Source organism: Sciurus vulgaris (genome assembly GCF_902686455.1).
Source record: "Sciurus vulgaris genome assembly, chromosome: 5".
NCBI lineage: Eukaryota > Metazoa > Chordata > Mammalia > Rodentia > Sciuridae > Sciurus > Sciurus vulgaris.
Genome location: NC_136465.1, coordinates 173,110,483 through 173,123,845, shown reverse-complemented (window position 1 = coordinate 173,123,845; position 13,363 = coordinate 173,110,483). Strand labels below are relative to the sequence as shown.

Below are 13,363 nucleotides of genomic sequence, written 5' to 3'. Positions count from 1 at the left end.
AGAAATTTGTTTAAACATTTATTTCCACACAGGAGCATAGGATCCTTTAAAGGACCAGATCCTAAACATAGTTCCTATTTCTTTTTAAATTAAACCACATGCTGGGCACAATGGCACATGCCTGTAATCCCAGTGACTCAGAAGGCTGAGGCAGGAAAAATCTCAAGTATAGGCCAGCCTCAGCAACTTAGTGAAGACCCGTTTCAAAATAAAAAATAAAAAGGGCTGGGGATGTGGCTCAGTAGTAGAGCATGTGCCAAGGATGTGTGAGGCCCTGGCTTAAGCCCTCAATTCACTCTCCTGCAAGTCAAAACTGCGCAATTGGGCTGGGGATGTGGCTCAGAAGTAGAGCACTTGCCTAGCATGCATAATGCCCAAGATTTGACCAGAGAACCAAAAAAAAAAAAAAAAACCAAAGCCAACCAAAAAAACCTGCACAATCTTTTTACCTGTTTTCTCTTTCTATCTCCCTCTCAGAGAATGGTCTTTTCCTTTCCCAGATTAACTTGCCCACCCACATCAATCCGCCTCCCTTATAGTAACTTTCTGGGTGCACCTTTGGTCTTTTCGTCTCCACTGTCTTTATGTCCAGTGCATATATCCTCTGACCTCCTGAATCTTTAATTAAACTGAAACCAAGCAACTGCATTTGAACTCACTCAAGCCACTTACCTTTCCATCTCTTCTTTACAGCCATTGTTAAAAAGCAGTGTAAAATTCTGCATAATGCCTCACCAATCAATTCACTCCTAAGTTTTTGTGATCCAGCTTCTCTTACCGCCTAGACTCCCTAGGGTCTCCAATGATTTCATAGTCATGAACTCTTCCTTCTGTGGCCTAATGCCTTAAATCCCCTGTAGCAACAGAAACTACTGACTTACCCCAGGATCTTGAAACCATTTTCCTATAACTCTAGGGCACTGGCCACATCAGTGTTTCTTATCTACCTAAATGCTTCTTTGTGTGTGTGCGTGTGCGCATGCAAGCAAGCAAGCAAGCAAGGGCACATACTGGGGGAGGGAGGGGGCGAGATACTTGAGATTGAGCCTCTCCTTCCTCTTCCTCCCACTTGCCCCACTACTACTTCAACTACTACTTCTCATCTTCCTCCTGCTGTTATCATCATCATCATTTTACATACAGGGAACTGAATACAGGGGCATTATAAGACTGAGCTACATATCCAGTTCTTTTTAAATTTTTCATTCTGAGACAGGGTCTCATTAATTGCTGAGGCTAGCCTCAAACTTCAGATCCTCTTGCCTCAGCCTCCTGAGTTGCTTGGATCACAGGCATGTGTCACTACATTTGGCTACTTAACTGCCTCTTTACCAACTCTTCTTTTCTCATTCCCCAAATCACTCCTAATTGATCCCTAATGGGGAATCCATTCCTATTCCAAATGGGAATTTAGCTATCACTGCCATACAGATAAACTAGAAATCTCCATGTCATACTGCTGATATTTTCAAATTTCTACAGATGGTTTCATTTGACCATTTTATAACACAGGAGTACAGGAGGGTGTACAAGTAGGGAAAAGCCAAAAATAAGTCTGCCCTAGAAAGATCTCTAGGTCTTTGAGTATAGAGACTTAAATTTCAATCGCAGAATCATCTCAGAATTGCAGAGAACGTCACAGGACACCTAGTTCAACTACTCTTTAGATTATTAAACCCATATTACTCCTCCCAGGTAATCATCTCGTCTTGCCTTGAACAACTGTTGTAGATATATATATCTCCATGTATCAAGACAGACTATCCATTCAGATAGCTCTGCTTTGGCTCTAACTTGAGCAGAAATCTATTTGCTAGTATCTAAAAGACTCTTTGGTCTTTTTAGTGGCACTTGGTAAACTACATGTTTTACATGTTTGAGGACAGCTTTCATGCCTCCTCTGAGATTTCTCTTCAGGTTCAAGTTAGCTAGTTATTTCAATGCTTCTTTGTGTTGCACGACCTCCGGTTATGTACCAGTAAGTTAAGGGAATCTGAGTTGCAAGTCACAAGAGCTGACTCTAGGTAACTTAAATTATGCACTATAGGAATGTAATAACGGCTATGTGGTAGGGCACAGAATTTAGGAAAAGTTAAAGAATCAAGTCTTTGGAAATAAACAGCAGGCTGGGTCTGGTGGCACACCTATAATTCCAGCTACTTGAGAGGGTAAAGCAGGATCGAAAGTTTGCCTTGGCAACTTATAGTGAGACCCAGTCTCAAACAAAAAATAAAAAGGACTAGGGATGTAGTTCAGTGATAGCACACCCCCAGGATTCAATCACCTGTACCACCAATAAAAAATAAAAGCCGCAGCAGCTCCAGCGTCTAAATATTAGGAATTAACACATTGTTATGAAGCTGCTTCAACTGTTTGTCACTGTGTGACAAAATTCAACCTAAGACTCACCCTATGATTCAAAGTAAAGAAGGAATGCATCTATTGGCCTGTTGGTCTGATGTGGGTCATGGGCCCACCACCCACATGGTCAAGGATGAATTGCTTTCCAAAGAAAAACTGAGCTGCTGTTCCTAGAAGAACCTGGACTAGATGCTGGACTGGCCCAAACAACCCAACACCTTAATTTTCAAAAGGAAGGGGAGTTGATACCTGTGTAATACTCAAACAGTGATACTGTCGAGATCAGTTTATAAGGCACACTGAAAATGTAGCCTCATTACTTCAGTAACATGCTACCAGTGGTAGGACTAGTATCTACCATGTGTTGAGCACAAGAATCCTGTGAGTTACCAAGCACCTACCACTATTCTAGGAGATAGGGGTGAGGCAAAGAAGACAAAGACCCATTTTCATGGAGCTTACATTGAAAGCAGATATTACAAAGAAGTGATTGTGGCTCAGTTACTAGGCCTGTCAGACTCTAAAATCTACACTTGATCTCTCAACCATGTCATCTTTCACTAAAGAGAGAAAGCTTTTCCCTAAAAGCATACACCTAAGCATGCATACTTCCAGAGCAATTTAATGTATCTCTTTGTTGACAGTCCAGTGGTACTTTCTCAAGAAAGTATTCTTTCCCAACTCCCAAGACTATAAAGAATGCCCAGTCAATAGTTAACATATTATACCGACTCATATAAACCCTTTCTCCCTTGTTAGTCCCTAAATTCTCAGGGACAAAACTGTCTCAGTCATTCTTATAAAACCTAGAAGACGGTATACACGGTAGATATTCAATGGGTGGCTAGAGTTCTCGACAGCAGTTCCTGAGAGCAGTTTCAACAGAGTTGAGGGTGGAAGCCATACAATGCATTAAGCAGTAAATGGAAAAGAGGGGTGTAGAGTTTGCTCTATAAGGACAAGTCTAGAAAGGAAAAGTAGGAGAAATGGCAATTATTTTTGGGAGATCAAGGAAAATTTTTATAGATATATATTTAAGAATGAGAAAGACTGGGTTGGGAGTATAGGTCAGTGGTAGAGTGCTTGCCTACCATGTCCATGTCCCTGGGTTCAACACTCACACTCCATTAAAACAAAAAGGAATGGGAAGGACATGAACATGTTTGTTGATAAGGTGATACAACACAGTTGAAAGAGCAGGGGCTTAGAGCCAGAGGGACTTGAATTTGAATTCTGGCTTTGTCACAGAGTGAGTAAATCATCCAACCTCTGTGCCTCAATTTACACATACGTAAAATAGAATACCTATAGCTCACTGTGACAATTACAGTGCTTGTGAAACATCAGGCATTTGGTAACTGTTATCAATGAGTATTAAAATAGGTAGAAGCCTGACTCTGGAGTTCCAATCTGGATTTCCTGTACAAGTATATGTGTAATATGCAATGGCAAAGAAACAGGATCTTCACTTCTTCTGTGCGTACCACCCTTTGTGCTACTCCCATGTCCGTGTCACAGTCTGCATGCTCTCATGAATGGTTGCTGTGGAAAATTACTGCTGTTGCCAGCTGAGACACAGACAATCTGGAGAATGAGCCCAGGAAGCCGATGTTATGTCACCAATGTAGAAGATTTTGGGTTATTGCCAAACCTTCACTGAGAACTGAGAAAAAAAAAAAAAAACTGAAAACACACACACAGAACACTTTTCAAGATTCTAAGCCGGCAAGGTGTTCCTGAATCCAGTCCAGGCACAGAAAGATTGCCATATAATAAAAAAGATAATTGTCTCCTGAATTCTTTCTCAATATTTCACTCAAATTATCAGGTTTATTTCTGCAAAGTACTACTTTTCTGTCAATGTGACAAGTTCCCAAATTCACAAGGAAAGTTAGTACACATTTTTACATTAAAGTAACATTTTGGGGGGGGTGTTTACCAGGGATTGAACTCGGGGGCACTCCACCACTGAGCCTATTCTGTATTTTATTTAAAGACAGGGTCTCACTGAGTTGCTTAGAGCCTTGCTTTTGCTGAGGCTGGCTTTGAACTCACTCTCAGCCTCCCGAGTTGCTGGGATTACAGGCATATGCCACTGTGCCTAGCTTCTTAGAGCCTTTAAAGTTAATGTTCTGGTCATGGGTCATGTTCACCTATCACCCACATATGATCAACACAAACACTTCACCACTTCCCTCTGTCCCATAGATCACACACCTCCATGCTTAAAAAGGGATAGGGAAGAAGACTAAAGCTGAGGCCGATACAAAAAAATTAGTGATGAAAAAGCTACATTCAGGGGTTTGTTGTGTGTAATTCAGAGGTGGGGTCAGGTTCTAGGTTCAGTGCCCCAGCACCAAAAAAATAAAATAAGGAGGCTGAGATGTGGCTCAATGTAGAATGCATGCCTGGAATGTGTGAGGCCCTCGGTTTGAACTCTAGCATTGCAAAATAATAATAATAATAATAAATAAAAATTAAACTAAAAAATATTTAAAAGCTACATTTACTGCCGGGCATGGCAACACACACCTGTTATTCCAGCAACTTGGGAAACTGAAGCAGGAAGATCACAAGTTCCAGGTCAGCCTCAGCAACTTGGTGAGACCCTGTCTCAAAATCAAAAATGAAAACACCTGGGGAGTGGGAAGGACTGGGGATGTAGCTCAGTGGTAAAGTGCCCCTGGGTTCAGTAATAGTACCCAAAACAGCAACAACAAAACACAACATTTACTTAAGATTATCAAAATTATCAAAAAACAAAGATCAACCTTAAGTTCAAATCAGTTACAAATTAATCAAGGAGAACAGAAATGAACATGTAAAACAAAGATGTAACTTTAATGTTGGAGTTCATAGAGAATTGGGAGACATGGAAGAGATGAGGGAGAGAAGTATATGCACCTACAAAGTTCATTATAAAAAAACTAAGTTTTTGCCACAAAAACTAAGCAAACCAAAGTTGAAAATTCATTTTTTGTGAATTAGCCCGATTAAGAACTTGAACTTACCAAGAAAAAATTAAAAACATTCCAGAACATCTCTAAATATTCCACCAAAAAACTCCAAAACCAAACCAAACCAAACCAAGAAGAGCCAGTAATGATCACAGGCCTGTAATCCCAGTGACTCTGGAGGCTGACGCAGGAGGATCCCAAGTTTGAACCCAGTATGGGCAACTTGGCAAGACCCTAACTCAAAATAAAATTCAGAAATGGCTGGGGATAGCTGGGCAAGGTGGTGCACCCCTGAAATCCCAGCGACTCAGGAGGCAGAGACAGAATTGCGAATTCAAAGCCAGCCTCAGCAAAAGTCAGGTGCTAAGCAAGTGGGTGAGACCCTGTCTCTAAATAAAATACAAAATAGGGCTGGGGCTGGGGCTGGGGCTGAGTGGTCAAGTGCCCCTAAGATCAAGCCCTGGTAACCCCTCCCTGAAAAAAGGGCTGACGATGTGGCTCAGTGGTAAAGCATCCTCGGATTCAATCCCCACCACTACAGGGAGGAAGAAGAAGAAAAAAAAAAAAAAAAAAAAGCAGCTTACCACAAATTTTGCATGCAGCACCAGACTGAAAAGACTGGAAGGTACTGGAAGGTTCAATAGAGTCATGCAATAACTGAAAAGAATCTTTAAAGCATCTTTATTTTCTCCCACATTAAAAACTGCCTGAATCAGCAATCCAAGTATTGAAACAGACTGAATTTGCACCCCACTTCATCTGAAATTGAGAATGGCTTCCTCATGCTGAGAGGGGTGATGGGGACCCTGTCAACTGTTTCTCCAATCTCTTTCTCCCTAACATCCTCTCTTTTGGTATTCCTAGGTTCTAAAGAAATACCTCTGTAGTACCTTCTCAGTTAAAGAGATAAGGTGCTGCGGGGGGGAGGGGGGGGCAGTGGTGCACACTTGTAATCCCAGTGACTAGGGAGGCTCAGGCAGGAGGATCCTGAGTTCAAGGCCAGCTTCAGCAAATTACCTTGGCCCTAAGGACTTAGCGAGACCCTGTCTCAAAATAAAAACAAACAAAACAAAAAAGGGCTGGGCATGTGGCTCAGCGGTTAAGCGACCCTGGGTTCAGTCCTTGCTTCCAAAAAAATAAACAAGGTTTACCTAAGAGGGAGAGAGACGCTGCTCTAGAAGTCCCAGCTGCTTTATGCGACAGGGAGGCTCCAGGGACTGAAACCTGTGAAAGTCCTGCCTCTCGTCCTGATGCACCCCTTCCCCTCTTACAAACTTTCCTTCGCACACAGCCTTTGGAGATGGACCTTTTGAAGCAACCAAGTTTCTTCCATCTCCCTTCAAATCTGCTCCGAATAAAACCTATTTTTCTACCAATTTGACTTCGAATATTTCTGGAGTAATTCCGAGTTTTGAGACCTAACCTCTTCTGCCCGGTGACCAGACACCAATTCCCAAACGCCAAAGCTATCCACAGGGGCTGAAGGGCCAAGGCCGGCCTCAAGTTCCCCGCCGCCAGCCCGCGGGCGAGCCGGCGTGCGGGGCGAGCCGCCGCCGGGCCGGGCTAACTCGCGAAGGCGCAGGCTGAGGCTCGACCAGTGGAGTCTGCGCCCGCAATCGGCCCCGCACCCCGCCGGCCGCCGCGCGCAGGGCCAGAGCCCGCCGGCCGCGCCCGCTGCGCCCCGGCCCCAGCCCACCCGCCCCTGGCAGAGTCGGCGGTCCCTCTGTCGCTGTGTCAGAGCACAGCCGCCCGGCGGCCACCACCCGAGGGGAAGGTGCGGGCGCCGGCACCTCTCTCCGGGTCTCGCCGCACTCACCTGCCGGCGGCCACCTCAGCGCCAATCCCGATAGCGCTCGCAGAACCGAGGCTCGCTCCCCGTCAGCGCGCAGCGGCGCCTCTGCGCACGCGCGGCCGGCCGCGGGGCACGCTGGGGGCTGTAGGCGTCCCCTACGGCGCCGGGAGCCGGCGCGCGGCCTCCGACAGGCTCTTGGCCTGGAGGTCCTGGAGGTCCCGGGCCCGCGCCGCAGTCCCAGCAGCCGAGCGCAGTTTGGAGAGAGCCGGGCAGGCGCGGGGCGGCCGGGGAGTGGCCATTCCTTGTGAGTGAAGAGAACACAGCTCGGTCCACGCTTACAAATCCAGGGCCTTCAGGGAAGACGCAGATTGGCTGAGGTCATGCCCAGAAAGCCCGCTCCCGGCATGGGTGAGGCAGTGCGCGGCGTCAGAGCGCCTGCTTCGGAGTCCCGCAGTCTTTTAACACTGAGCTCATCCGCACAATGAGAATGGGGACTTGTGGTTGCTAGATGTCAAGTCGGGAAGACGGTGGTCCATCTCTCCTAGGTCTAGCTTGGAAAGAAAGTGCCTAAGAAAAAGTCACCCAGAGCTACAACAGTGTTACAGGAATTTTCCCCGAGACATTTCGCCCAATTCTAAACATGTAAATTTAGGTGTAGAGCTCTGCTTATTAACCTAAACAGGGGTTCTTAATGGTGTTGACAGGTGGTACCTGAGCAGGGCAAAGCCTAACACAAAAGACGGTCTTAATCATGACCTTACCGTGCCACGCGCGATTTACCAAGCCCTTTGGCGTGTCTTTGAAACACTCATGTGATGAAAGCAGGGTGAACTTTATCATTCCCATTTTATGGGAGGTGGACCAGGCCACAATGAGAGCTAATTAAATGGTAGAACATGTTCTGAACCCATTTTATGAGATCAAGCTCATTTTTCTTCTCAATCATGGCCTTTAAGCAAATCACATTAAGGTACAGACAGGGCGTGGTGGCCGCCACTTGTAATCCCAGTAATCCGGGAGACTGAAGCAGGAGGATCCCCAGGTTGAGGCCAACCAGGACAACTTAGTGAGGGGGGAAAAAAAAGTTTGGGGATGTAACTCAGTGGTATAGCACCCCTGGGTTAAAATCTCCAGTACTGCTAAAGAAGAAATAACCTTAAAGCAATGACTACTAGGTCCCCCTCTTTATTCTCCCCAACCCCACCAATAATCTCTTTTTATTTTGTTGGCAGTACTGGGGATTGAAGCCAGGGTGCCCTACCACTAAGCTACATTCTCATTTATTATTTAGACAGGATCTCAAATCTGGCTCATTGTTTTTGCCTACTTTTCCAACAGACTGTTACCGGGTGCAACTTAAGAACAGACCGATAACCATCGAGAAGTCCAAATTTGAGAGTCTTTATTAATCCGGCTGCTGACTGTCTCACACAATGCCCCAAAAAATGGCTATTGGGAGAACAGCCCCTAGGGGTTCTTATACCAAAAATTACATTAATCATAAGTGTCTTGCTATGATTTGAAATTACACATTAACATCATGAGATCATCAACAGAGGGGGGAGTGGGGAGTGGGTCACCTAGGTACAAACTAAAGAATGGTTACTAACAACCATACAATTACTGCTACATGGTACACTGGTTAGGAGCAATAGAGATCAAAAGAGAGCAATTTTTCATTACATAGGGATTGTCACTTTATGATGGGCACAGAGGCGGGGTGTTCCCAAGGGAGAAACTTATTTCCTACATAACATGGAGTCTCAGAGCAAAATAGAGTCTTTTTAGTCAATTCCCTCATAGTCTGGCCTGTAACATTCTCATGGAGCCAGATCTGTCAGCCCATCACAAGACATTAGAGAAAACTAACATGTCAGTGCTGCTGACAACTAAAGCTTCTAGCACTTCACTGGCACTCCAGTAGAACACTTGTTAGAGATTATACTGGGTCTAAAAGCCACAGAGACACCCCTTTTAATTCATGTCTAACTACATGAATTCTACACACACACGGGCTAGGGATATAGCTCAGTTGGCTGAGTGCTTGCTTCACATGCAACAGGCCTTGGGTTCAATCCCCAGCACCACCAACACACACATACACAAAACCCTAACCCTAATTCTACACACACACAACCTCTGTTACTTAGACAAGAGAAGAACTGTCAAATGCCTAGGACACAGCACCCAGGACAAAGTCCTTCTTGATTCTGGCAATGCCAAATGAGTGTAGATAGAGCCAGATGTATTGAAACAACCTGCCAAGCACCACTCATGTAGGAAATACAACATCTGCTCCGTGGTGAATGAAAGTGAAATGTTTAACTAGCTAAAACACAAGATCAGCCTGGCTGCGTGGTGCACACCTGTAATCCCAGTGGCTTGGGAAGCTGAGGCAGGAGGATCTCATGTTCAAAGCTAGCCCCAGCAAAATCGAGGCACTAAGCAACTCAGTGAGACCCTGTCTCTAAATAAAATACAAAGTAGGGCTAGGGATGGGCTCAAGTGGTCGAGTGCCTGAGTTCAAACCCTGGTACCCCTTCCCCAAAATAAAACCCAAGATCAGCAGTGTAGCGTTTGTACCATTTTAAGAGCACCTTTTCCCAGCTTAACCTATAGAACTGTAAGGTATTCGGATGGTAAATTACATCTTACTTATTGAGGAGCCTTGAACTACTTCTGCGTAGTTTGCACCAGAAACATACACAGACTATCTTGCTCACTACTGTAATCCCAGTGCAGCTGGGGGCTGAAAAAAATTCTTGTTGGGGCTGTGGTGTAGCTCAACGGTAGAGTGTTTACCTAGCATGCAAGAGGCCGCAGTTTCCACCACCAGCACCACAGAAACAAAAAACCAACAAAAAACTTTCTATAAAACATAGACCAGAAGTTAACACATTTTGTAAGTACTTGCTTCTTTAGGTTGACACACACACAAATTTTGGAAAAAGGATTTTGCTGGTTTGTCCACAATCCTCCTGGCCTCAGCCTCCTGAGTAGCTGGGATCACAGGTGTGTGCCCTCACATCCAGCAAAGAAATGAAGCTTTTAAACATAAAGAATACATATATTACTTTTTTATTTGGGGAAAAAAAAGGTGGCAGGAGGATCACAACTTTAAGGTCAGCTAAGACAATTCAGCAAGACTCTTAGCAACATATTAAGACCCCATCTCAAAATAATAAAAAGGAATAGGGATGTTGTTAAGTGGTGAGAGCCCCTGGGTCCAATCCCTCATATCAAAACAAAAGCAAAAATAGAGCAACTAGGTTATTTAATGAACTATGTGATAGATTCTTCTTTAAATTTTATGTTTGGATTTTTTTGTATTGTAGTATATTTCAGATATACTTTCCTATACTCTCAAAAACAGCACTATCCTAATTGCATTTAAAAAATGGCTGTCCTATTATAATTTAAAACTATGGTAGAAGTATAATAGTTTCCTGTAGTTTTAAACTGTAACAGACTACTTTACCATGCCCTCGAGCCATAGCAGTGATAGTTTATCCCAGGATACAAAGTGGAACAGCTCCAGTCTCCCTCCCATCCTCACACAAGTGGCCACTTATATCGGATATGAACTGGGTATTTCCCAGGAATTCCCTTGTGGGATTAATGAAAGGGGACCTGCAGTAGTTAGTTTCTAAGGACACCTTCAAACCTCTTCCATTCCATCCGGGGCTAGAATGTTGCCTAACCATAATTTACACCCCACTATGGGAGAGGAGCTCCTAAGACCATCACAGAACTTGCCGCATCAACTAAGGCAAGTCAGATTCTGAAAGCCAGATCAAACATGGCTCTTCTAAGGCTACAGGGCCTTGTGTGAGAAGTGATATATAGAGCCTCCTAGCTGAACTGTTTTCATACACTCGAAAACTCATTTCTCATTTGACCTTTTGTCCAAGTAGCATGTACAGACCATCTTGTCCCTCTGAAGTGAGAATCTTGAAATTCTAGCCAGAAGCCCAGCTCTGTTTCTTCAGTTTGGACTTTCCATGAAGGGAGATTACCACCTATATTCACCATTTAAACTACTTTTCAGAAGTCAGCCCTCTTAAGAATTTCCCTATACACAGCACTCATGAGGTAAGGATGTCATACCACATTCAGAGTGGAGAAACTAAACTTAGTTTTGATTCCCGGTTACATTTAGAACTAGCTAAATTTATGAGTTAAATTTTGTGTCCATTTGAGCTGGGGTTGTGGCTCAGTGGTAGAGCACTCACTTAGCATGTGTGAGGCACTGGGTTCAATTCTCAGCACAACATATAAATAAATAAAGGCCCATCAACAACTAAAAAAATGTAAAAAAAAAAAAAAGTTTTGTGTCCATTTGACTACATCTGATAAAAACACATTGGGGTCTGGGGTTGTAGCTCAGTGGTAGAATTCTTGCCTAGAACGTGTGAGGCAATGAGTTCAAATCTCAGCACCACATACAATTAAATAAATAAGATAAAGATCCATTAACAACTTAAAAAAAAAAAAAATATCTTGGTGGGGACTGGTGGCGCTCGGTGGCCCACGACTAATTCCAGCAGCTGGGGAGGCTAAGGCAGGAGGACTGCGAGTTCAAAGCCAGCCTCAGCAACTTAGGGAGGCCCTAAGCCACTCAGCAAGACCTTGTCTCTAAATAAAATATAAAAAAGGGCTGGGGATATTGCTCAGTGGTTATGTACCCCTGAGTTCAGTTTCCTGTACAAAAAACAATCCATATCGTATACCATTTCAGTCTCACCTAAGCCTCACACCCAACCAGGATCTACACCATTCCAGAACATTCCCATCTTTATACCTCCACTGGACATGTTTACAAACATCAGGCTCTCCTGGTTCTTGTTTTTTTTTTTTTAATTTTTAGTTAGGTGGACACAGTATCTTTTTTATATTTATTTTTATGTGGTGCTGAGGATGAAACCCAGTGCCTCACATGTGTAAGACAAGCACTCCACCACTGAGTTACAATCCCAGTCCTCTCCTGGTTCTTGATTGAAATTTATGATTAGTAAGAGAAGAGGGTGACAAATGCCCAGGTGTTCACAGCTGAACCAAAAGCTGGTTGGCCCACGATCCACTCAGATCTTGATGTCTAGATGGTTCTGGAATTTGCTCACACTGGCTATGAATTTAATCTAAAATCTTAAATAAGATACAAGTGTTCTCTTTCAATCTGTAGCTCACCCAAATATCTCTAAAATGTTACATGGGAAAATAAGGTTAGATTATAAAATTATACTTGAGTGTAATTAAATATAAAAACAAAACAGGCCCGGAACAGTAGTGTATACTTCTAATCCAAGCTGCTTAGAAGGCTGAGGCAGAAGAAGCAACAAATTTAAAGTCAGCTTGGGTGACTTAGTAAGAACCTGTCTCAAAAAAAAAAAAAAAGATAGGTATGTAGCTCAGTGGTAGAGAACTGGCCTAGCATGTGAGGCCCCAGGGTTCAATTGGTGGTGGTGGTGGGGGGGGGGGCAGATATGGAAGAGGAAAGAGACACAAAAAAAGCCACCCATTCAAATTACCCAGGAATAAAAACATGCCAAATCCCCAGTCACTGCAGATTAGAAGACTACCAGAATTGCAGAAGATTGTTATCTGCTTCCTTATTTTCTATGAGGAAACTTATTAACTAAAATTCATGGTATCAGATATCTCCAGTGTCTGGCCTATAATATAAATCCTCACATTCCAGATACACTGCTGATAGCTGCTTTCTCTCAGCAGCTCATACCAGAGAAGTAAAAAGAATGCTTCATCAGAGCCCAAACTAATTTCCTTGTATTAGACTGAGTATTTTCAAACTTCCAAGGTTTGTGCAAGAGGAATAGAGCTGAGTGTGCCTGCTTTATGTAATCCATGCCTGCTTGCTGTAGCAAGCAGTATTTAGACTCAGGTTGAATGGATCGCCTCTGTTGTTCCTTTTCCAACAGATGGAGCTCTTCATTTCTGGCTACTTTCAATGAGATACAATTGGAGGTTAGTCACTCTCTGCTCCCTCACAACGTTCTGCCTGAGCTGGAGCAGTGTTGGGGAGGGTGTAAGTCTCACTCTTAAGCACTCCAGTGTCTGGGTCCAAACCTGTCTCAGACCTTTAATAGTGGGCACTGAGCCAGGCAATGGCGCACACCTGTAATCCCAGCAGCTTGGGAGGCTGATCTCAAGTTCAAAACCAGACTTAGCAATTCAGCAAGGCCCTAAGCAACGTAGTGACCCTATTTCAAAGGTGGGGGGGGGGGGGGGAGGACTG

General features: G+C 44.0%; 1 protein-coding gene across 1 annotated transcript in view; it reads right to left on the bottom strand.

Moving 5' to 3' along the window:
• Window positions 1-7,219, bottom strand: part of SGSM3 (small G protein signaling modulator 3) — a 40,169-nt gene extending 32,950 nt beyond the window's left edge. The window contains exon 1 of the mRNA XM_079140784.1: window positions 7,135-7,219. The gene's annotated coding sequence lies outside the window, so the exon portion shown is untranslated. The remainder of the gene's footprint in view (window positions 1-7,134) is intronic.
• Window positions 7,220-13,363: the final 6,144 nt, after the last annotated feature.